The 25,228-nt window shown below is 39.5% G+C and overlaps 1 pseudogene; it reads right to left on the bottom strand.

Moving 5' to 3' along the window:
* Positions 1-1,826: 1,826 nt before the first annotated feature.
* Positions 1,827-2,773, bottom strand: LOC101410860 (S-adenosylmethionine decarboxylase proenzyme pseudogene; annotated as a pseudogene).
* Positions 2,774-25,228: the final 22,455 nt, after the last annotated feature.

Below are 25,228 nucleotides of genomic sequence, written 5' to 3'. Positions count from 1 at the left end.
AATCAGACCTCAAGTCAAAAATGTCATCAAATCTGCTAGGATACTGTTTAAGAGCAAAATCCACTTTAAGTATTGGTTCTTGAGAAATCAGAGCACAAAAACATTAGGTGCTATGCTACTTAGAGAATCGCAAACTGATTCCAGATTGACTGAATGCTTCTTCAATGAAACATTCAACAACATGCTTAAAATGTCAAAACAGTGTTCCAATCAGTTGATTTCAAACCAAGTAGATTTTGTTCAGAAATACCAAAAAAAAAAAAAAAGGTGTTTCATATATTAATACGGAAGTAACAAAATATCATGGCACCAATGCAGAAAGAATTTAAAAAAACACTGAGGACAAGAAAAAATACAAAATTCAATTTGCTTTATAGTTTTCTCAGCTGCTTAAATCCCACAGAATTTGCAAATCTGGCTAAAAAGATGTCTACTCTTGACAGCATGTATTTCTTGTCATTTCCCGTTAAGTGACTATTTTGGAATTTCAGGTCATGTTTTGTGAACATCATTCTGGTTTACTGTGAACACCTGAATAACTTGGACAGCTCTCATTTTGAGCAGTCACTTCATCTATCCTATCAAATCAAGATGAAGGAACTGATGAAATCAGAACAGTATCACAGCATCACAAATCACAAAGTCACAGAGCTTTAAGTCACAGGATAGGTTAGGAAAGACACTGATTCTGCTTTGAACCAAAGCTTTCAATGTATTTATCAATAGAAATTAGTGGAAATGGCTGCTAAAGTAAAAGTTGAAGCGAATGACCCAAAGTGACTTGACTTACCGAATCCAGTATCTTTAAGATAAATTTTCCAAACAAATTTTGCAATAAACACCATTTATACTACTTAGCAAGTTTGTAAAGGCATGGTGCTCATGCTGAGCTAATCTCACTTAGTGATTTACTGGGGAAAACAACATAGTTTAAGATTTCCCTACAGTTTTGCCCATGCACCCTATTCTTAAGCTACAATACTCTAATGTTTATTTTGTCACCATCTGCCAATAAAAAAGGAAACCAAATACACTCGAACTTAAAATTGGGACCAGGGTCTACTCCCTGTCCCCTCTGAGATATGAAATTAGTATAAACCCACAGTGTAAGGAAGTATTGCCTTATTTGGGGAGCTGAGGAGAAGGAACTCCAAGGTAAAGACTACAAATGGGGACAGTAATGTTAAAATAATTCACAAAAACGAATAACTGCAATCATTTTCTTAGTGAACTGACCCGTGGGAAAAAAACTTTAATTGAACAAAAAACATCGGTATGAAGGACAAACTGGTTTCAATAACACTAGTAGAGAATATGTTCTAGAAGCTGGTGGTAACTGGATGTAAAATTCATGCAGCAACTTAACAGAAGAGTCCCGGATGGTGAGGCTGGGGCTAACATCTAAGGAGGATGAAAGCTTAGTCTGCGGAGAATTTTGGATGATACCTGGAGAAATATTACACTATGCATAAACCAAACTGAATTGTTTTCACAGGTGTTGTAAAGTTTCATACAGTAGAAGGGTTTTTTTACATGCCACCCTTGCTGTGAATTAAAGACACAGCAAGGGTGGCATGGAATACCTAAACACAGAAAAAAGCATTCATGCAAGATTTCTAACCTCTTGATGTAAAAATGAATGCAAATCAAAGTGATTACACTATGATTACAACTAGAGCCTCCTGCAACTACAAGGTGGTGGTTATGGAAAGCATGGCCCCTGGTATGGAAAGCAGCCACCACCTTCTTCCATGAGTGTTCTCTTTTTTTGTTTTCTCTTTATTTTTCTTAATCAACTCTGCTATTGTTGCTGATTTTTAGCAAGGCTAAGAATTGAACATAGCACTCTGGCAATCAAGTTGTTTAAATCCTTCTGCTTCCTGGGTGAAGAAAGCACTGTGTGACATTTAGAACTGATTTACAAACAATGTGGTCATGAATTTTCCTGGCTTGAAGACTTCCACAACTTTCCTGATCAGGTCATCATAGGACGTCTGACTTAAGTTTGTTTCAAAGCTAATGTAAGAAAACTTTGGTTCTGGAGTGATGTGAATAGTCCAATAAGTTCAATGTGATTTCATTCCATTCATCGAATACCCACGAGGATTGAACAGTATGGCATCAGCAACAGAACCTGGTGTTAGGTCACTAATTCCACTCTCACGAGTGGCATCCTTTGCAGTAACACCATCTTTCATGTAGAATTGGCCCATAACTGCTGGGTCAAGCTCACCCATAAGAATTTCCAGAGTTTGATCTGACTGACTGATGACATGACTCTGGGAAATCCAGAGTATATAAGTACCAACTGTCACAATTCATCCATCCCATACAGTGTGCTGCTCCATTTAGGAAAATTGCATTAGGAAACTGTTTCTTCCTGGAAATTCCATTGTGGGTACCCTTGGCGAGAAGGCTTCTTGAAATTCCTAGGAGAATAAAATAAGCTTTGAATTGACTCAAGCCCACCGCAATCCCTAGCAAGCTTCAACAGGGGAACCAGTGCTTTTAGTAAGACAGTGGTACCATGTCTTCAAAACAAGACCTTTCTTGGAGACAAACAAGCTACTCTCACTGAGTACACAAGTTTCCTGCTTATCAGTTTTTGTCACACTTATGATTGAACATTGCATATCCTTTAAAAGTATGTCCCACTCAGATCTTGGGATGGCACAGAGATCCCTAGATATCCTTGTTTTGTCTTGGGCTGCTGTCAGGAGAATCAAACCTCCAGGAGCTTCTCAGTCCCTTTGAAAAAATGTTCAGCTTCCATCACTGTGAGACTAGTGAACAACCAACAACCACAGAAAATCAACGAAATCAAATCTTCCGCTGTTGTGGATTGTCCCAGCTGTGTTACTAAAGTTCAGGCTCCTTTTTATTTTATTTTTGGCTCCAATTTTATATTAACTTTTTTTTTCTTCAAAAGGACTGATAACCGCCCCCCCCCTTTTTTTTTTTTGTGAGCAAGAGTTGAAATGTGAGTCTGTTGGAAATAACAGGCAGATATACATAGTTCAGTCTCTTGTAGTTTGCTGCCTCCTGGTTACAGAGAGTAGAGAGGCCATACTGTATAAATTGAAAAGCTTTGATCATGGTAAAGTATCTTCACATTTAAAAAAAGGGTGGGAAGATTTGAAATTGTTGAAACCAGTGCTTTTTGGTCTTCAGAATATTTGTATAAAACCAACTGATGATGGATGATTGTGTGACTTCTCTACTGGGCTTCACAACTGCTTATCTCTACAAGAAGGTTCTACTAGTTTGGCAGGGGTATTTAATGTTATAGAGAAGTTAGATAACTTTAAACAAGCAATGTTTATGGAATCCTTTTCTGAGCTCTTCACATCCATCTTTGATCTATTTGAGAAAAATACAAATGATACTCCAAAGAACTACTGACTCAGAACAAGAAAGTTAGCAATTTTACCAGGCTTTTTTTTTTTTCAAATGACTATTATTTGGAAAAAATTATAACAGCAATATGTATTCCCAGTCAAATATACTGAAAACAATAAAGATCTGCAGGGTCTCAAAGTCAATCCCCAAAGCTAGATGGCTACTGTTAGCAAGAAGCCCCAGTTTCTCTTTGGTTCAGGTAACTTTGAGGAGGGAGTTTCTGTTTCTTCCAGCACCCCTCCCCCTCAAAAAAAATCCTGGTAAATTTTCAAACTTTTCCCCCAGATTCTTTTATTTTTTCTAATTAATAAAATATTCTAGATTTGGAATAAAAACTGGATAGAAATAAATTGTAGTTCTCATTTTTTTAGATATTTCAGTATTTTGTTTATGGGGCAGCATATGGCATTTAAAAAAATCAATCGGCTCCATTGTCTTATGTGTAGGCAGATAAATCTTCAAGTTAGAACAGTTTTTATCATGGAGAAAAAAATATTTTTGAAGCTTTTCCTTAAAGTTATTCTTTTGAGTATCACAAAAAGTTATTTAAAGATGAGTTTCCCAAAATACAACCAACCAGCTTAATTCCCCCAAGTAAAGATTTAAATGATGTAGGATTATTCTGAGTTTTTTTCAGTAAAACAACCTTAGCAAGGTCTGTGCGAGAAACTTGATTAATCTAAAAAAGTCACAGTAATCTCCTTGGACCACAGCTTCATGAGAACAAGGAAGTCATGTATTGTAACCTTGGGACCTGACATGTGGCAGGTGCTCAATAAACATTTTCATGCATTACGCAGGGCATTCCAAGGCCTTTAAGCTTTGGTCTTGTGGTCTCCAGTTAGCTTTGCACATTAGTAAATGTGGAACAGCAGGGGTTGGTTGAGTGTGAGACTTTACTGCACCTCTTTTCAAGTGCAGGGGATACAGGGAGGATGAATTAGACCTCTGTAGTCCCCAAGGCAATGGAAATGTTCTTCAGTTTCTACTTGGCCTCTTCCTCCCTACTTCACTCTGTGAATCTAATCTTTAATCCTGAGAAATGAATCATTCCTGATAAATCCAAATTCTCTTCCAGAAATCTCATAACTCCTAAAAAAGGAATCAATCATCCCTGATATATTTGTCTCAGGGGCTGGACTAGACCCACAGAAGACATTGGGAGGAAGAGGCGTGCCACTTTCTTGCTCACATTTTTGGGCCATCCAGAGTACTTGATTTGTTCTTCAGTTTCAAGATGAAGTCCCTATGCTCACCTGTGGATGAGCCCAAGGCTTGTTTCCTTTTGCATTTTCTGTCCTTAGGCTACTCTGAGACTTCTTTCAAGGGTTTATGATTATCTTTGCCCTACTATGGATAATGTGGGATTAAACTTCCCTTGGAGGAGATAAACCTTATCTTAAGTCATTCCAAGGTTTCTTGTCATTCCAATTGCTTTGTCAGTGTCAGGTTAACACAGTTGGACCTGTATACTCCTTTCTACCATCTTATCTGTGGGTTTATCTCACTTGTTCATTCTCTCAGCTGAATGAGGATATTGGTTAAACAGAGTGAATAGTCTATGCAAAATGATGTTACTGTTTTGTTAAAGGAGGAGCCCTTTACCTTCTTGCTATTTGAATGAAAAGATCTCTTAGAAGTTCTGTGCTGGCTAATGATTATGTGCCTCTATCTCTTTTATTTCTTGCTTTATAAAGGAAGTGACTCACACTGCAGATAAACTGGACTTGAAAGAATGTCTGGTTTATGCAAAGCTCTTATTTACATACTAGTCTCATTCACAAGGAAATAAAGACTCAAGGGCTTTGGGACTGGAGTTCCTCCCTTTTTCATTCCTGCTTTTTGGTAGGCAGAGGCCTAAACTATCCCTGGGAGGGTTTTATAGGCTCATAACATTTCCTCCACACAGCTTCCCCACACAGCCTTTCCTTTCTCTGTTGAAAATAGGAATTGCATGAATGTAAGAGCAGAGACCAGAGAGGTTGTAAAAAGTACCTCTATTTTATCTTCCAACCTTGCGGTATCTCAGACCTTCTACCCTGTGTAGCATGGCTTCTCATCTATGTTAGGGGCTATATTTATACTTTACTATGTCCTCAGGGTTTTATAGAGCAGTTTAGAGTAGAGTTAGGAGCATGAGCTTTAGTGTCAGCTAGATCTGGAGTTGTTTCTTTCTGGTGGTATAATCTTGAGTGAGTCATTTAAACTCTGTCTGTTTCCTCACCTGTCAATGGAAATGACAATAACACCTGATCACAGCAGAAAGGGGATTACAACAATACCTGGAACACAGAACTGTTTTGATGATGACATGAGAATTCATGTGAAGTACCTGGACCAGTGTCTGGCCAATTTTGTAAGAATCCTAACGAAAATTTTCTTTATAACATGTAGTGTCTTAATTCTTTTGTGGCTTAAGTTTCTTTTTAATGCCCTTTCTAAAGCATTTCTTTATTTTTTTTTTTTCTGGTTTTTATTTTTTTTATTTTTTTATTTTTTATTGACTTTGTAATAATATTACATTAAAAATATATATGTGAGGTCCCATTCAACCCCCCCCCCCCACTAAAGCATTTCTTTAATTTAAACTATTTTATTTCTTTTTATTTCCTGTATCGATATACCCAACATTTGTTGAATCAATGCATAAATGACTGAAAGGATGTTTCCTAATGATACGAGCCTACTATATTCTCAACAATTCTAATTTGCTCCTGAGACTTCTGGGCAGGTAGTCTGGTTGCAGGGTGAGGAATTTATTCTCTTCACCTGCAGAGTGAAGGGGTTTCTAGATGGCTGGATTCCTTGCCCTGTCAACTGGCTTCTGAAGTGACCTCAGGCTGTTGAGATCCAGAACAATAGCCACATAGGCTAGGCCACTCCTCCCCAAACAGTGCCAGGGCAAGGCACTAGGCAAGCAATCTTCTATTGTTTTTCCCTCCCTTAAAAGCACCTTATTCAAAGACAGTTATTAACTCAGTTACAGCTCATACATTAGTTTAGGGACAAATGACTAATAAGGTAAACTTCTTTGAATTAAAAACTTTTTTTTTCTTTTAATATTTCTTTTGCTCTTTAACTCCTGCTTTGGTGCTTATTCATTCATCTGTTCTCTCCATCCCCTCCTCCCTCTCCCAAATGACCAAAAAGTGGTGAGTGGAAACTCCAAGGCTTGTAATTAAAGAATTAGGGAGAGAATCCTTCCATTTATGCATTTCACAACCATTTTGGAGGCACCTTCTCTGTGATAAGTATTGTACTAGGTGCTGGGTAGATATTAATTAAAAAGAAAAAAACACCCAGATATAATTTTTTGTCTTTATAGGAATTACTGTTTAACTTCATCATTATGGGAGACTTTAAGTTTCCTTTAGGACCCATTTTGCAACCAAGCCTTATAATTTCAAAATCTTCTTAATTCCTTTTTAAAAAAATTTTTCTTTGAGTTCTTAATTCTGTTGACTCTCACCTCCACTCAACTTCAGCCAATCATTTACATAGGCACTTAATTGGCATTTACAATTACACTTGACCTTGTCATCACCCAGAGCTGAAATCTTATTCCCCAAAGATCGGCTTATTAGCTACAGCCTCCTATCTTTCCACCTTTCTCACCTCCATTTTCCAACCATGTGTTTTGTTTGAGGTCTCCAATTCTTTATTCTCCTAGTCCATCAGTCATTTCCCTGTTTTTACTTTCTTTCCTATCCATACTAGACCAAATGATGGCTTAATTCTGGGGTTCTTAACCCTTTTTGTTCTATGGACACCTTTGACAGTCAGGTAAAAACCACGGACCCCTTATTAAACCACACTATACTGTGTATTATTTAATAATTACATCATACCACCACCAACACGTCCCCACAAGAATAATGTTTTGTTTTTAATTTCAATTCAAGCTCACAGACCCCTTGTTAAGAACTCCTCACTTAATGCTTCAGTTACTCTCTAGTCAATACTATCATATCCTTTGCACCTTCCTCTGCCATCATATCCTTCAAGATCCTTGCCCTCTACCACTGCAACCGGACACCTCCACCTTTGCATCAAGGCTCCTGGATGCTGGTAGAACAACATCCCTCAACTTTGTCCCAACAAATTGTCTTCAACTTCAGCCAAGCTTATAACACTCTGCAGTGATTTTTCTATGTGTCTTTAGTTATCTCTTTTTTCATCTCCCAAGTTTGTTTTATTTTTTTCTTTTGGCTTTTAAAGATAAATTTTTTATTTAAAAAATGTTTAATATGAAAAATTTCAAACAAAAATTGAGAGACTGGTATCATAAACCTCCATATGCCTATCACTTAGTTTCATTAATATCTAGACATGTCCAATCTTTTTTCATCTATGGCCCCTCTCCCACTCACAGATTATTTTAAAGCAAATCCTTGATATCATATATCTTACCTGTAAGTAGTGTATATATACTTTAAAAGATAAGGACACTTTAAAAATTAGCCATAATGTTGTTAGGCCAGCAAAAAAGTTAACAGTAATTCCCTAATACCATTTGACTTGCAAGCTGTTTTCCTATCTTTAATTGTCTTTTTCCTTTTTTTTTGAAAGTTTGTTTGAATCGGGATATATATATATTTGAATCCCGATTCAAACAAACTTTCAAAAAAAAAGGAAAAAGACAATTAGGGAAACGGACTTGGCCCAGTGGTTAGGGCGTCCGTCTACCAAATGGGAGGTCCGTGGTTCATACCCCGGGCCTCCTTGACCCGTGTGGAGCTGGCCATGCGCAGTGCTGATGCGCGCAAGGGGTGTACCCCGTGTAGGGGAGCCCCACGCGCAAGGAGTGCGCCCATAAGGAGAGCCGCCCAGCGCGAAAGAAAGTGCAGCCTGCCCAGGAATGGCGCCGCCCACACTTCCCGTGCCCCTGACGACAACAGAAGCGGACAAAGAAACAAGGCACAGCAAATAGACACAGAGAACAGACAACTGGGGGAGGGGGGGAATTAAATAAATAAATAAAATATTTTAAAAAAAGATATATATACTGTGATGGGTTGTGATATCTGATAAGTCTCTCTCTTTCTTTAACTTTTTATTTTGAAATACTTTCAAACTTACGTAACAGTTACAAAAAGAATACAAATGCCATACAGAGAACTCTAAAACAACCCTATACTCCCTCCTTGGCCCCAAAGATGTAGATCCACCTATTTTTAACATTTCGTCACATTTGCTGTATCATTCTATCTATCCGTTTATCTGTCTATCAATCCATTAAGTGTTAAAGTGCTCCTTGAACACTTAATAATACCAGACACATTTCCTAAGAACAAGGATATTCATTTATGTAACTACCTTAAGTACAGTTACCAAGTTCAAGAAATTTAACATTGATATAAAGCTTACAGTCTTTATTCCAATATCTCATATATCCCAACAATGCCATTTTGAGCCTTTTTTCCTCCCCCGCTAGACCCTCTTCAGGATCATGTATTACATTTAATTGTCATTGTCTCTTTAGTTGTTCTTCTTTTTTTAAATTGTGGGAACCTAAGTACAACATAAATCCTCCCATCTCAACCACTCCAAGCATATGTTTCAATGGGATTAATCACATTCACAACATTGCAGTACCCTCACCACCGCCCACTGAGGTACCCTCAAAACTTTCCTACCCCATCCCCCAAATAGAAACCCTATACTCATGATTATGCATTAACTCCCCATCCTGCCTACCCCCAGGCCCTGGCAACTTATACTCTGATTTTTGTCTCTATGAGTTTGCATATTCTCCAATATTTTCTTTGCAGTTACCACGGGGCTTTAGTTTAACTATCTGCCCAGTTGCTCAAGACAGAAATTTGGTAATTACCCTTGATGCCTTCGTCACGCTCCCTGCTTGCCTCACTCCCATTTCCAATAAATCTCCAAGTGATATTAATCTTAATATCACTGACCTTCATGTTCTCCTCTCTAAAGTTCCTCACATTTTACACAGAGCACTGCAATAGCCATAATGACTAATCCTGCTTGTTTAAAACCCTCCAACCCTTTTCCCACACTATTACCAGAGCCGTCATGTTACTATGATCCGTGAAATCCTTCTGCCACTCTCCATTCCTCCAGGAAAAGGAAGAAACTTGGTAGCAAGGAACATAAAGCCCTGTTTGGCCTGACCAGCTCTTCTAATTCCGTGTTTCCTACCCTACACTCCAACGCCTTGCATTTCCCTGAAGTATCCATTCGCTCCCCTCTTTGCCTATTCTTTGCCTGCACCTATGCTGCTCTCTGATTAGAATGCCCTTCCTTCTCTGTGTTTTAATGCAACCCTGAGTCTCACCTCAGGGATGGCATCTTCTAGGAACACTGCTCTGACCTCTAGCCCAAGCTAGGCACCCGTTTTGGGATCAATCTGAGATAGGGCAGACATTCATGGAATGTCCCAGCAGGATAGGACCACCTCTTCATTTTTTCATGTGAGGATTTATAAGTTTGCAGCTTGGTGTCTTTAAGGAATGAGTCCAAAATCCCTCTTTGAGTAAATTAGGTATTTACCAAGTACCTGCTAAGGGCAAGGCACTGTGTTAGACATTTTCAGGGTAGAAAGAGAGAAACCTTTCCCTCAAGTTGCTTAGGGAGATAGTAGAGATAAAATACCTACTTTAAAAAGTAGAATATAATCAATTAGGGAGTAAACAGCACAAAAAAGAAACAGAGAAAATGCCATGAGATCGCATGACAAAGGGCCCTTGGGTCACCAAGGAGGTCAGGAAAGCACTGTGATGGGCTGAGGTTTGAGCTGAACCTTGAAATGGGCATTTACGGCAGAGAGGACAGTGAGAGGAAAGGCAGAGAGTAGGTTGAAGTTAAATCAAAGGCATAATTTACTATGTATCTGTCTGGGAGTTAACAGTCTTTTTCATGGTCTTTTTTTCTTTTTAAATGACAGAAATTAATTGTATAACACTGAATCACATATCTTTTGCAATTGGGAAAAATATTTCTATAGTGCGGCTATCACATACCATATTACCATGTTACTTTGACTGTTTGCTATTTCCTCATATCCAGAGCACCTCAATTTTGGTAACATTAATTATGGTTTCAATAAACAGTTATAGATCTTTGCTAAGGACTGGATGTAATAGCAGATACAAAGGTAAATAATACGAAATACTACTTCCAAGAAATCACACTGTTGCAGGTGCGGTAGGAGACAGGCAGGCTATCAGGTGGTTAAAGAACAACAAGAGAATAAATGCTGTGACACAGGTATGAATAAGTTGCAGTAAGAGCCAAGCAAAGGGAGCGCATGACTCTGGTTTGAGGATGGGAAAAATGATCAAAGGAAAAGTGAAGCCTCTGAAATAGGCAGGGGTGAAAAGGTACTCCAGATCTCAGGTGCTACATGAGAGAAGTGAATGCTAGGTGAGAAAGAGGAACCAGTGTAGGTAGTCTTTTTTTACTTTTGCAGATTAGCAACAAGGATTTAGCAATATTTCTTTCCTGATCTAAATTGTTTTTAAAGAAAAAGATTGTTTTAAAAAGAAGAGGAGGCATTAGGGGAATGCAAATCAAAACCACAAGGAGATGGTACTTCACACCTACTAGGATGGCTATTATTAAGAAAAACAAAAAACAGAAAATGACTAGTATTAGCAAAGATGTGGAGAAGTAGGAATCCTAGTGCACTGCTGGTGATAAAGTAAAATGGGAGACAGCTGTGGAAAACATTTGTCAGTCTCTCAAAAAGTAAAACATAGAATTATTATATGACCTGGTGATTCTACTCCAAGGTATACACTCAAAGGAACTGAAAATGGGGACTTGAACTGACACTTTTATGCCACTGTTCATAGCATTGTGCACAGTAGCCCAAAAGTGAAAACATTCCAAATGTCCATCAATGGACAAGTGGATAACAAAATGTGGTATATCTGTACAATTGGAATATTATTAAGCCATACAAATGAATGAAGTTCTGTTACATGATATGACATGCACGAACCTTGAAAACATTAGCTAAGTTAAATAAACCAGATACAAAAGGACAAATATTGCATGAGTCCACTAATATGAGATATCTGGAATAAGCAAATTCATAAGGACCAGAAGTAGATTAGAAGTTATTGGGGGCTAGGCAAAAGGGGGAAGGAGGATCTTAATTTTTGTTTGGGGTGATGAAACTGTTTCGGTAATGAATGGTGGTGATGGAAGCACAACATTGTGAATGTAATTAATTAATGCTATTGCATTGCACACAAATTTAAAAATGTTTAAAATGGCAGATTTAATGTTATTATATATGTTACCACAATAAAATGGGGAAAAAAAGGAAGAAAGAAGAGGAGAAATAGACCAAAGAAGAGGAGAAAGGAGAAGATTCTGGTCCCGCAGAGTCTGTAACTCAAGTACTGTGTAATTGAGGAAAGTTACTTAATATTTCTGGACATCTGTCATTTTGGGCATGGGCCAGATGAGCTTGAAAGTTTTTTCCAGCTTTAATGATGTAGAACGCTGTTTTCTATGACATTCTTTGTGATAATGAAGCTGGACATATGTATGTTGATGGACACTGGACCAAGATACTTGGCTCAGCATTTGCTGTGAAACAATGAACCCCATTTTCAGAGATTTTTCTCCCATGACTGAGCAGTGTTAGGTTTTCATCCATGGTCTTCATCAGCTATTTTCCTTAGAGAGAGGGAGGCATTTTTTTAAACATTCTGACACCTTTCCTTGCCTCAATATCAGTACTGCTCATGAATCACATAATATGGTGATAAGAACTGAAATTACTCATTGACATTATCATGGAGCTATTTTGAAAATATTATCTCATATTCATTTCCTAGAATATCATCAAGTCTCCACAATATCAGTTCCTTAAAAGAGAATGCTATTTTTGTTCCAGCTGAAGCCAAAATATTTTAGAGAATTTTGTCTTCAGCACTGCTAATTTCCTTCCCTAATACTGTGGCCAAAATTACAGCTTTTTGTTAACTCTTTGCTATGGCAGGGTCTGATATAGTTTGCTAAATTTGAAGTTAGCTGTTTTTCTGTAATTTGTTTATCAACACTTTATGTATCTCGTCTGCATTGTAGATTACTGTGGCACATTTCAAATTTTGGACTGAATTTCTTTCATCATTACCTGAGGTTTCATCATTTCTTCCCTCATCTCCACCATCCATTCAGTCAGGATGTGCTTAGGTAAAGAAAAATGATTAATCCTAATGTTAGACAAAGCACAAGGGGGTTTTATACATTGCCAAAGGTAGAAAAATGACTTTCTTCTCACCTGAGATTTTTGTTTAATTTGTTTCCATTAAGGTGGAAAAGTGTCTAATAATCAGTCACTTCTTGCCTGACCTTGAGTTCTTTTTCTTGAGGCTAGACAAAGCAAACATTCTTTAGCATTTCTATGAAAGAATTCTTTTAAAAACTTTTTCAGAGATCCAGTTTTCTTTACAGTTTTTGTTGTGTTGTTGGTCTTTTTTGAGGTATCAGGGCCAGGGATTGAACCCCAGACCTCACATGTGGGAAGTCGGTGCTCAACCACTGAGCCACTTCAGCTCCCCTGAGTTGGTTTTTTTTTTTTTCCATTTGTTTGCTTATTATTTGTTTTTTTTTTTTTTTTCAGAAGGCACTGGGGACTGAACCCGGGACCTCCCATGTGGGAAGCAGGTACTTAACTACTTGAACCATATCTACTCCCTTTACAGTTTTTGATTGATTGATAGGCTAATGTATTCATTTATCCATTTAAAAATTCATTTTTTTATATTGCTTTCTAAACTGCCATATACAAAGCTAAATTTAGGCAACATCCTTAAATAAGTTTAAAGCAATAGTAGTTAAAGAGGTTAAGCATCAGGCAGTATTTTTTAAGATCCAAAGGAAAAGGCACAGTAAGGCAATCGGGAACTTCTGGGAGACCTGGGGCCTTGATGGCTTGTATTTCAATCACAGGAACTCGTTTCAGCAACAGCCTTGCCTCAACTACAAGAGTCACAAACATTAGAATAGGCGATACCTTCAGCTGGATGCAATGGAAAAGGGTTTGCTAGTATGGAAACTGGGATGGCTACACATATACAAACCCAGGATGATTCCCAGGACTGAGTCTTTTAAGACTTTTTAGGAGATGCCTACTAATTACTTCTTGAGTGATTAATGTATATGAGTGTACACATTTTAGGATATAGCTAGAGAATTAGTAGCAATGAACAGAATTCTGTGCAAGGCAGATTGAGACTGAGACCAGCTAGTTAATGAATTTACTTAAAGGATCATTTATAAGGCAGCTACACAGACAATTTAGCAATAAGCAATCTGCCAACTGTTGACCTTTTCAGTTATGTTAACATTTCTCCCAGCATTCCTTTGGAATAACACCTAATAGGCTCATAGCCATCAAGTTGTACTTACTATTTAATATAGTGCACATTTGTTTTGTTTTTAATGCTTATGCCAAATTGTGCTGAGGACTCTACATTTCTTTATTATTTTCAAATCATCCTTTGAATGGAGAAGGAGTAGGGATAAAAGCAGAAATTATTGTTGAACACTGACTTATTTTTCAATGGTTTAAACTATTTATTGTATTATATCTGCTTATTTAGAAGAAAAACATATTCTTCGGTTTCTTCTATTGCACAGGTTCTTTTAATTGCCATTTTCTGGATCTGGAGGATACAAAATGACTGGTATAAATGGCAATTGCAATGATTGTGTTTGGGGAAAATAGAAATTGATGATGCCACAAAAGTGTTAAATTCCTGTCATCAGTCAATATGCATGGTTTTAGTTTCACAGGAATTTGACAGCCTTCTGGCTATGAGCGAGCTCCTCAGAAAATTGTGCTCTTCTCTTAAAACAATGACTCCAAGACTGGAAGATGGGTGAGGCATCCACTCAGAGTATGCCAACAACACGGAAAGAACTATGTTGCAAAGTCACCCAGAGGCCGACAGTGGTAAAGAAAAGAGGACACCGAGAAGAAGTGTGGACACGAATTAACAGGTGACTCCAGCTAAGATATAGGTAGATGATGAACTAAAAAGTGTGGCCACTCTGAGACTCAGGTCTACGATAAGCAAGGAACAAAGTTATGTGATATGTACAGGGGCCAGTTTGGTGACATCATAGCCAAGTTATCTGTTCCTTGTGTGTGCATTCACTGAGCATATAGGTACGGGAATGTGTGCATTTTGGAGGGAGCTGGGACAGACTTGGAGAGAGAACATTTTCCACCTCATTAAGTCAGCTACTCTCCTCTTAGCTCCAGTTGATTGTTGCCCTGTGGACCCAATGTTGCCAGGTCGTCTCATTTTTCAGAAGAAATGGGAAATCTGATATTTTATATGAAAATGTCACTTTTTTTTAAAGGAGTTATTTGGGGATTGAACCCAGGACTTCATACATGGGAAGCAGGAGTTAAAACACTGAGATACATCTGCTCCACAGTGAAAATGAGAGTCGGCTTTTTTTTTTGTTTTTAGGAGATACTGGGGATTGAAAATGGAACCTTGTACGTGGAAGCAGGTGCGCAATCACTTAAGCTACATCTGCTTCCCAAAGATGTCATGTTTTAAATACAGCATCATATTAAAAGAAAGATAGAGGGGGAGAGAGAGAGAGAGAGAGAGAGAGATGGTGAGTTAAACTGACCATGTCTATGGACTGATATGGCCTTCTTGTCACCAGATGGTCACTTATTCTAAGCTGATTTAAGACTTACATGTGGCATGCTGAGAATTATGCTATTTACTAAATGAGTAACCTCAATATTATCATCTGATAATGAATGGCTCTAAGAAGATTTAACACATAGAGTTGTTTTAAGAGTTAAATAAGATTATTTATGTAAAAGCCCTCACTACAGTGCAGGACAGATAATAAGACTAATAAGGCACAAAGTGTTGGTTGGGTTATAAAGAAAGAAAGAGATTAGTCAAATATTCTAAAGATTAAAGGGTGATTTTACATTTTGAGTCTCCCTGATACATGTGAATTTCATCTGTTGAAAAAAGTACTTCTTCTAGTTCCCTTTCAGTACTTAGCATCTCAAAACTTTGTAAATGTTTATAGTGAAAGAAGTTGGGACCTCTTTGGAAGGCGTATGCCAACATATTCCTTTTTTTCTCTTTCTTTTCTACTCTCCCCACCAACACACCCTCCTTTATAGAGCTGTTGGTTTTTAAATCTCTTGCTGGGGTTCATCTGTGCTCAAGATGCAGCTTGGTATAGAGCAGATGTTAAAAAAAAATTATTGACTGACTGAATAAAGGGAAGAATAAATGACTATGGCATGGAAGTTGTGAGCCTCTGTGAAATTAACCTCCATTCCAAATTCAGGGAGTATTACTTGTTAGAGGAAATCTGGCAATTTGGGTTTTTTTTTAACCCATACATATTTATGAGGGGTTGAAATGATTCCTATTTTTAGAATAAGATGTTATAAATGGAAACCAGTTTTAGAGATCATATAAGCAAGTACCGGCATTTTTCAGAGGAGATATTACATGTGTGTTTCTGTGTGCTTAAGGAAACAGCTCAAGAGAGGTTTACTAATGTGTCCAGTCACAAAGCTAGTTGATGGCAGTGCTGGTGCTTTGAAACCCTCGTCTTCTGACTCACCACCGCACATTTGTTGCATGACTGTCCTCAGAGAAAACAACCAAGAAGGGGTCCTCCGGGAGGTGACAAATGCCGCATGGTTGGCCCCTTCTTCTATAGGCACATTGATGTAACTTGTAATTGTCCTTATCATAAAGCTAATTCCCAGGAAGGAGAATGTTTTTCCTTCTGGAGAGGGTATATGGCTTCATTTTGACCCGGAGGTGAAGTTTTTGATTAGCTTCTAACCTACATATACTGTCACTTAGCTGGCTGACATCAGGAGATTCCTAATGTGATCTTATGTAAATTTTAATTCCTGGGGGGAGAAGAAAATTCCATAAAGTGGGGCTTGTTGATACCTATAAAAGAGTAAGTTATATCTACCAGATCCAAATATGGTGTGAGTGTAAAAACTTAGGCTCATCTCAGTTTAAGCACTTTCCTCATGATTGGCTTGAAAACATTGCCTGCCTAGTGGCAGTTAGCATGTAAACTGGCAACAGAAACAGAGCTGGCAATCAGTTGAAGTGTTGTCTTCAAGAGCATCAAGATATCATTTAGGAGAAGGCTTGAAGGCCTTTGAAATTAAATGGAGAGAGATTAAGTTCACTTACGGTTAATTCTCTAGAAAATATTTATCATCTTTGCTTGTCATACTGACTGCCTATTGGCCCTGTACCCACCCCAAACATACACCATGCGGCAGAGTCCCTTTGGAAAAGAAATGATTAACTGTACCGTTAGCTCTAGGCACTTTTGGACATTTGGATTCATTGGAGGAGGAGGTAGAAAGAGAGCCAGTGGGGTGGGTGGCCCATGAAAGTAGGAAACTGATAGGACCTACTTGAGGCAAAATGGTTATGATCGGGTACTCTACATAACTTGCCTGGATTGCTCCTTATCTTCTAGAAAGGCATTGAAAACGCTTTTAAGACTTTAGTATACATTGTTAGTTTCACTCCCCCCACCCCCCACCCCCATTTTGAAAAAGAACCAGCTAAGACTCCAAATACATCTTTTGTGCCATGTGGCCTTGAAAGATCCACTGTAAAGGATACAAAGAAAATTTTTCTGATTTAATTAAATTGAGATCTGATTATAGCCTACTTTAGTACCCTTACTTCCTTCAGTTCTTCCTTCCTTCTTCCTTCCCTCCTTTCCTCCCTTCTTTCTCCCTTCCTCCCTCCCTCCTTCCCCTTTTTCTTTCCCCTTCTTCTCCTTGTCCTCCTCCTCTCTCTCCTTCCTTTTTTACTTTTTCCTGTCAAGAAAAGAAATGGAAGGAGAGTGGTGGGTCTGGGAAATGTGCTTTATAAACGGAATAAAAATTTAGACTCTTGAATATAAACAGTTTTCCTTCTCTGCTCTGCTTTTTATCACCACCATTTTAAAGATGAGTAAACAGGGCTTGGACAGAGAATTCTTGTAGAGCTTCATGCTCGTCCTCTGTCCTAGGGGTTCCTTTTCCCTGGCCTGTGAAATGGGAAGGGGAGGAGAGCTCAGGACTTCCTGCAGTTCCTTGTCTAAGAACTTGCATTTAGATTTCTGGACACACGTCTCCTGGAAGTAAGAAGGAAGAGACAGCCTTGTTCCAGGCTGTTCCTGCAGCCCCAGTCTGTGTGAACAGAGTTTGTCTGAGGTGATGACTATTCAGGTAGCAAAATATCTCTTTACTTACCCTCCATCCTCACCACCGTGAACCTCTCATCGTGCCTGGTCCATGTCAGGGGATCAATCAATAAAGTCTGTCAAAATCTGTTTGTTGAATGCAGCGTTATGAGGTAACTTTTGGAGAGTTTAGAGATATTCCCTCATCTGGTATATTCAGGTTTATACTTTTTTTTTTTTAAATCTTCTCCACACCTTACCACTTCTCTCACCTCCAAAACATAACAGTACATTTCTGATAATATGTAGATGCTTATTTATTTATTTATTTTAACATATAGTATGGCCATTATTTTTATTTTTATTATTTTTTAAAGATTTATTTTATTTATTTCTCTCCCCTTTCCTCCTGTTGTCTGCTTTCTTGTGTCCATTCACTGTGTGTTCTTCTGTGTCTGCTTGCATTCTTGGTGGCACTGGAATCTTTGTCTCTTTTTGTTGAGTCATCTTGCTGCGTCAGCTCTCTGTGTGTGCGGCGCCACTCCTGGGTGGGCTGCACTTTTCTCACATGGGGCAGCTTTCCTTGTGGGGCTCACTCTTTGCACATGGGGTTTCCCTACACGGTGGAACTTTGTGTGGTCCAGCTCACCACATGGGCCAGGAGGCCATGGGTTCGAACTCTGGACCTCCTATATGGTAGGTAGATGCTCTATCAGTTGAGCCACATCCGCTTCCCATGTTTATGCTTTTAGTGAGAGGACAATAGTTATTAGGAAAATAGAAAGGGGAGTTTTGTAATGTTTTTCTGGATATAATTTAAAGCAATATGAAAAGAAAAACTGTGAGTCTCATTCTATTAGTGGGTCATCAACACAATATAGTGGGGTCTGACTTGCAGCAATTTTTAAAAGGAAAAATCTGAACAGAAATTTTTGTTATGTGAAACTTTTGTTTTGTTATATATCCACGTGAGAGTGTGAACTGGTTTAAGATGTGAAATGTGTTTCTTACAGTAGGTCATAAGAGAGTTTGCATTTAATCAATGCTATTTATTTAAAGCATTCATGCAGGCATTCTTGGTTCAATTAAAAGTAACATATGCTGTCTTTATAAGATCAAAACTTCTCTGTTATCCACTGAGCTTGCATTTTCAGATTCTACCTGACCAGAAATAAAAAAGGAATGGACAACAAAGCTAAAATAAGTAACTTTAATATGTATATATACCACTTGTGTTAACACTGAGACAGTGGCTTCTATAGTCACTGGTCCAAACAGACCTTTACTGAATACTTTTTGCAAAGAGGTTGTCTGTTTATTTTTAAAAATCCTTTTGTATTGTATTGGGCAGGTGTGAAAACATCCTAAAATGCTTGTCAATGGAAGTGGAAGGGGCTATTTACTACCCAGGAGAGTCCTAGAACAAAGATTTTTATCTGGATCAGGGTATCCAATTGCATCATTCACACGTGGCCTGAGGCAGAATAAAAATTAAAAGTAAACTTCCTGGTGACATCCTCTTTTCCTTCTGCAGTTACTCTACTGGCTGGTTTGCAGGGTACAAAATGGGCGACAAGCTTATCTGACCAGCCAGTTATCTGAATAGGGTCTCTCCAGAGCTCCTAGAATTTGTGGAGTGGGGTTGTGTCATAGGAAATGCACGCTGCGTTGATGTTCCCAGCTGGAGAGGAGGAGGTGGCAGAATGCGTGTCTGGCTCTGCTTGGAACCCCACCTCACATTGCTGCTGAGGAGCAGCACGAGAAGCTGGCACTAGAAGGGTTGGAAAGGTTTGGATGAGCAGCACACTCTGCCCTTTCCCTTTCAGGAGTGCAAAGTCTCTGCTTGGTCTGACAAGGATAGAGGTTTTTTCTGCTTCTGGCATTCTGCTCTATATTATACACAGGAAGGCATAAGGAAGTCAAATGATTGATAGACTATGTTTAGGGAAAACAAAAAGAGCAACATAAGGTGAGCTACATTTTTCCTTTTGAAGCTGGTTTTTGCCTTTCCTGGAAATAGCCCTTCTTGTCCAGAATTACAGGGTAGGAAAGTCCTCCTGTCCTCTAAGTGCCTGCCTTCAGGCAGGTCAACTGGTAAAGCTCATGGAAGCCATTTTAACTTTTAGTCTATCACTTATCCCTCTCAGACATATAATGATTCCGTAGTCTCAGGAGTCAGCTGATGGCTTTCGAAAATATTTTGATGTCCCTCTGGACCCTGATCTTTTAATTTTGTCACTGTTCTCCTCCTTCTCTCTGTCCATTCTGTTACTTGAGAAGGCAGGGTCCAAGAAATGCCAACTTACTGGTGATTTTCCCACCTTCAACAAGCCATTGGGCATTACTATGCTCTTAAGTCTAGAAACTTTGAATATAGTATCTACCACTTTGACTCCTTTTTCCCGTGTGGATCAAAAGGAAAATTAACTGACATCTCATTAACTGACATGCCCTCAAGTTTGGACATCAGACACAAGGCTTTGCCAGGAAAACACCTCCTGTCTTCTCTCCCAAGATACCAAGCTTTATTCCAAGACCTCCGAACTCTTATTGTTGCTGAAAGTGTTCAATGAGAGAGTGGAAAAAAAGGAGGGGTTGGATGTAGCTCAGTGGTTTCAGCATCTGCTTCCCCGGTATGAGGTCCTGGGTTCAATCCCTAGTACCTCCTGAAAAAAAGGAAAAAAATAAAGAATAAAAGAGACTCATGAAACACTGTGGATGGCCTCATAGTGCTTGTCATTCGGTGAAAGAAACTGGACACATGAGATGGGGGGAATGGGTCAGTTATATCTTGATTATTAAATTGCTGGAATACCTAGGCCTGTACTTATCTTAAGTCCTTTGACTAGAGTGTTGAAAGGATGAAAAGATAAAATTTAAAACAAGAAAGCATTTCCATTGCAGAGTAGACAAATCTGACTTTACTTAATCAAATAGAATTTAGCTCCATCTTAGTCATTCACATTGTAAAAGGAGGGTGTCACCTTAGACTGATTTCTATTTTCCAGTGGCTGCATTCTAGTAATCTGATTTCTTCGGGTATTTGATTAGTCAAGCATTTCCTAACCTGTTATTGAGGATACTTGACAGTTAAATGTAAGTCTACTAATTCTTTTACTTACTTCCTAGTCTGAAAGCAACAGCAGTTGTTCAGACCCTGGACTGGGGCTGGGAAATAGCATTATATGGTGTGATATGAGATGTTGGGAAGGCTCCTTAAATCACCACCTGATCATACTGCCTGACACAGTACCGGTGGAGAGTTATTCATTTGGGCTAAAACGTAGCTTTATTTTTTCTGAGGAGAGGTAATATCATGATTTTTGTAGAACAAAATCAATGTTGGATTTTTTTCTTACATTAAAATATTTTCTGAAAAAAATTTTTTCCCACAGTTCTACATTTTTGAAGTTGGTATGCATTACAAGTAAATATATAGGGAAACTGACTTGGCCCAATGGTTAGGGCGTCCGTCTACACATGGGAGGTCCGCGGTTCAAACCCCAGGCCTCCTTGACCCGTGTGCAGCTGGCCCACAAGCAGTGCTGATGCACATAAAGAATGTCCTGACATGAAGGGGTGTCCCCGCATAGGGGAGCCCTATGCGCAAGGAGTGCACCCCATAAGGAGAGCCGCCCAGCGAGGAAGAAAGTGCAGCCTGCCCAGGAATGGTGCTGCCCACATGAAGAGCTGACACAACAAGATGACTTAACAAAAAGAAACACAGATTCCCGTGCTGCTGACAACCAAAGAAGCAGACCAAAAACAAAAACAAAAACAAGAAGCAGCAAATAGACACAGAGAACAGACAACCGGGGTGGGGGGAGGGGAGAGGGGAAAAAAAAAAGTAAATATATAATATTTTCCCGCAACAAATTTTTAAAAAAATTTATAATGTGTTTTCAGTGGATGGAGTGGAGGAGCCCATATAAATAGGGGCTGAAGCAGCTGCTTTCTGGAGGGATCCTGAAAAATAGAAGTAGTGTTATTCTTGAACGACAGTTGAAAAAAGGCAACATGGCGCAAGTGTTATATTGTCCGTAATTTGCTTTAAAACACTTCATTTGGACAGTGTAATCCATATTACTTTGCTTTCATATCTACATTTGGGGCAGTTAGTTAACATTTGAAGTATGATGTAGGTAGTTTGCATTTGCAGGTCTCTTTTATTATGGCAATATTGTTGATTGTTAAGGTGTGATAATGGTTTTTAAAGTGCGGTTATATTCTCTTTTAGAGCTTTATGCTGAGGAGTCTGTGGAGGAAATGATATGATGTTCGGGATTTGCTCCAAAATAAGCCAGTGATTGGGGTGTGTGTGGGAGGAGGGGCAGAGGCGGGGTAGGTGGGGTGTAGACAAACAAGACTGACCGGGAGTGGATAACTGTTGAAGCTGGGTGATAGTGACTGGGTGGCCATTATGCTAGTGTCTACTCTAGGATATAGTGGAGAGGGGTGTTAGAAAATACTTCTATGCTGAAAGGACAGCTTTTCCCAAAATATACGTTGGCTAGAAATACAGGTACTTCCACCTTCACAGGAACAGGATTTAAGAATCTGGTGAAAAAGCAGTGGACACCCTTTGAAGTGGTGTTCTGGGCCCAGGGTCTACAGGGTGGCTTGTCGGGCCCCTTTTTCAGGTGTTTACGGAAGGTTTTGTCTCCTGACTCTGACTAGAGGTGAGCTGCGCCTGTCTGCTGCCAGAATGCTGTTTCATTTCCTGCCTAATCAGTACATTATAGTTTTTTTGTCTTTTCTTTTTTCCCCCTAGTAATCTTCCTTTCTTCCTTTCTTCCTTTCTTTCTTGTTGTAGGTTTATAGAAAAATCAAGCAGAAGGTACAGGGTTCCCACATACCATCCCTGCCCCCCCATGTGCACACACCGTTTTCCCTATTATTAACTCTTTGCATTAGTGTGGTACTTTTGTTACAACAGATGAAACAGTATTATTGTAACTGTACTACTCACTATAGTGTACATTAGTGCTGTATTTTGAGTTTAAGAGGAAGCTCGGTAACTGTTTTGTGACTGTTTCCTGCTAAGTGTCTGGCACCCAATAAATACATGCCAGAATTTGGTCCTCCCACCTACCATGGAGCCGGTGGGGAGGAGATCTGCAGGGGTCTTCCACCGTTAGCTACGGGCCGGGCAGGTGTGAACAGCCACTTGGCTCGGGTTGATATGCAGCAGGTGGGGTGGGCCAGGTGGGCAGAGGGGAAGGGTGGGGAGTAGTAAGAAGGTGGGGGAATAGCAGGAAGCATCCCTCCACATCGTCCATGTGGGGCTGAGCTTGCCTGCCCCTCAGGGGCTGGCTCCTGGGGTTCAGGGCTATGTAAGCTTAGGGCAGGCCTTGGCCTGTTCACCTCCATCTGTGTGAGGCCCCAAACATCACCTGGAGGGGCAGGGGAAAGGGCACTGGGCATCCTGGCAGCATGCTTTGAAAACATCTGACACCTCCTAGCAAGTCAGAGTGAAGGAGGAAGCAACTTGGGAAGGGATTGGGATCCTGAATTATATAGGTAGGAGCAAGAGTGGGTGAAATGTGTGTGATTACTGTTAATAGCAAGCCACTTTGTACCCTTCGTTTGTTAAAGTATGGGCAAACTTGTGTTATACATATTAAAATGAGTTACTTGTTCATCTGTGGATTGTCACTAATTTAAAAAAAAAAAGACGTGCATGGAAGCATTAAGTCTTCAAGGAACATGATATATACAGTCTACCTTCAAATGTTCAGAAAATAAATGGATATCCAGATAGCTAGATAAGTAGATAGCTAGAGAGAATGACATGACAGATGTGACAACATGTTAGAAATTGGTGCATCTGGGTATCTGGGTGGAGTTCTCTGTTTGGGTTTTGTATTATTTTTGCCAGTGTCCTATAAGTATGAATTATTACAAAACAAAACATTTATAGTTTTAAATTATACCTATAATTTTTAAAATAACATTTTCTGAGCACCTTACAATGTGCCAGGCTCTGCTTTTATTAACATGATCTCACTTGATCTTTAAAACAATCCTATGAGGCAAATATTATATATTGTTTTATTGTTGCAGAACTTAAGCTTGACCACACTGAGTGACTTTCATTTATTTGCTTGGCACATATTTATTGAGCATCTACTAGCTACCAGACCTCATTCTAAAGGCCAAAGATTCAGAGATGAATAAAGCTGACTGTGATAAACAAGCAAAGCAATAAAGAAGAAAATTTCAAATTGTAGTAAGTGCTGTGAGGAAGACAAAGCAGGGTTATACATCTGAGGGTGGCTGGGTGGGTTGTGGGGGTCACCATTACATGGGTTGGTCAGGAAGGACTCTCTCAGGAGATGGAATTTGCCTGAGACCTGAGTGATCTGGAGCCCTCGGTGAGAGGATAAAAGCAGGTGGCACACGTGGTTGAGGGAATAGCAGGTACAGAATACTGAAGCTTTGTGACTTTTCAAGGTCACCCAACTAGTGAGTGGAAGCTCTGGGTTTTAATCCATTTCCATGAAATAGCAGGTGGCAGTGGGATGGAAAGTTTTGCTTTTTCAAGGGGAAGTCAGGAGAGTTACTGGAGCACGGTGAAAGGACATTGGTCGAGCTGGAATGGCGCCAGGACACCTGGGCTTTCACGTCCCCTCCCCCCCCCCCTTGAACACCAGGGACTTCAGAGGAAGTATTTGTTTTAATCACTTCTGGAAATGGGATTGCTCTTTGATGTTTTCTCATTCTGTTTGCCTGATGACCACACCAGAACTGTACTTTTTAAAGGCCTCTCTCCGTATGAAACGCTTTGGAAAAAAAAAAAAATCTCCCAAATAATAGAAATATTTCTCTTTCAGTTTAACTGCTGACCCAGACTAGTCAGAGAAACAGCCTTTCAAAGGCTAAATCTATGAAATTCCATTTCTGCGGGCATGTTCCTCGATTTGCATTGAGCATTGTTGTAAATGTCAAGTGTCCGGCTCCCACTGTCAACTTGAATAGGCATCAGTGTTTTTATCCTCCCAGATAATTGCACCAACTTATTCAGTGGATGGTTGAGGCCACACTGCTTCTTGCTAATCTCAATCACGCCCCTCTTATCTGTTTTCCTTCCTTTTCATCCTTTGAGCCACTTCCAGATTTCCAAGGTTGTGAGGAAATATTGACTTCTCTTAGGGAGGCTGTTCATTTTCCCAGGCTGCCCTGTTGAGCCAGCATTCCCATGACTGGGTCCTATGGAAAGGGTGGGAGGGTGGGAGAATGTGAGTTGGTGGGAGAGAGGGAACAAAGGCGCTAGCTGTGCATCAGTTTCCTTCCCTTGGGACTGGAAGTCGATGTGAAGAGCCCGGACACAAAATGATTCCATATAAAAACTACCAGCATGTATGTGCGGTCTCATTTACCATTGTAGCCCCAGGACCTAGCACATAGTAGGTATTTAATACATACTTGCTGAATGAGTGTCATGGCAGATAGCATCTACGAGCTTAACCATAACCAGCTGACTTCCTCCATCCCTTTCTCACTGAACACTGCTGGGCCTTTGCCAATTGCTTTCTCCTGGAAGGGGTTGAGGGTAGAACAGGCGGGAAGGCTGGGCATATTTCCTGGGCTTGATTGGCTGCAGCAATCATGACTCTTTTCCAGCTGCAGAGCACTTTGT

The sequence above is a fragment of the Dasypus novemcinctus genome, chromosome 12 (assembly GCF_030445035.2).
Source record: "Dasypus novemcinctus isolate mDasNov1 chromosome 12, mDasNov1.1.hap2, whole genome shotgun sequence".
NCBI classification, from domain to species: domain Eukaryota; kingdom Metazoa; phylum Chordata; class Mammalia; order Cingulata; family Dasypodidae; genus Dasypus; species Dasypus novemcinctus.
Note: the sequence above shows the minus strand (reverse complement) of the source record. Positions and strands in the feature narration are given on the sequence as shown.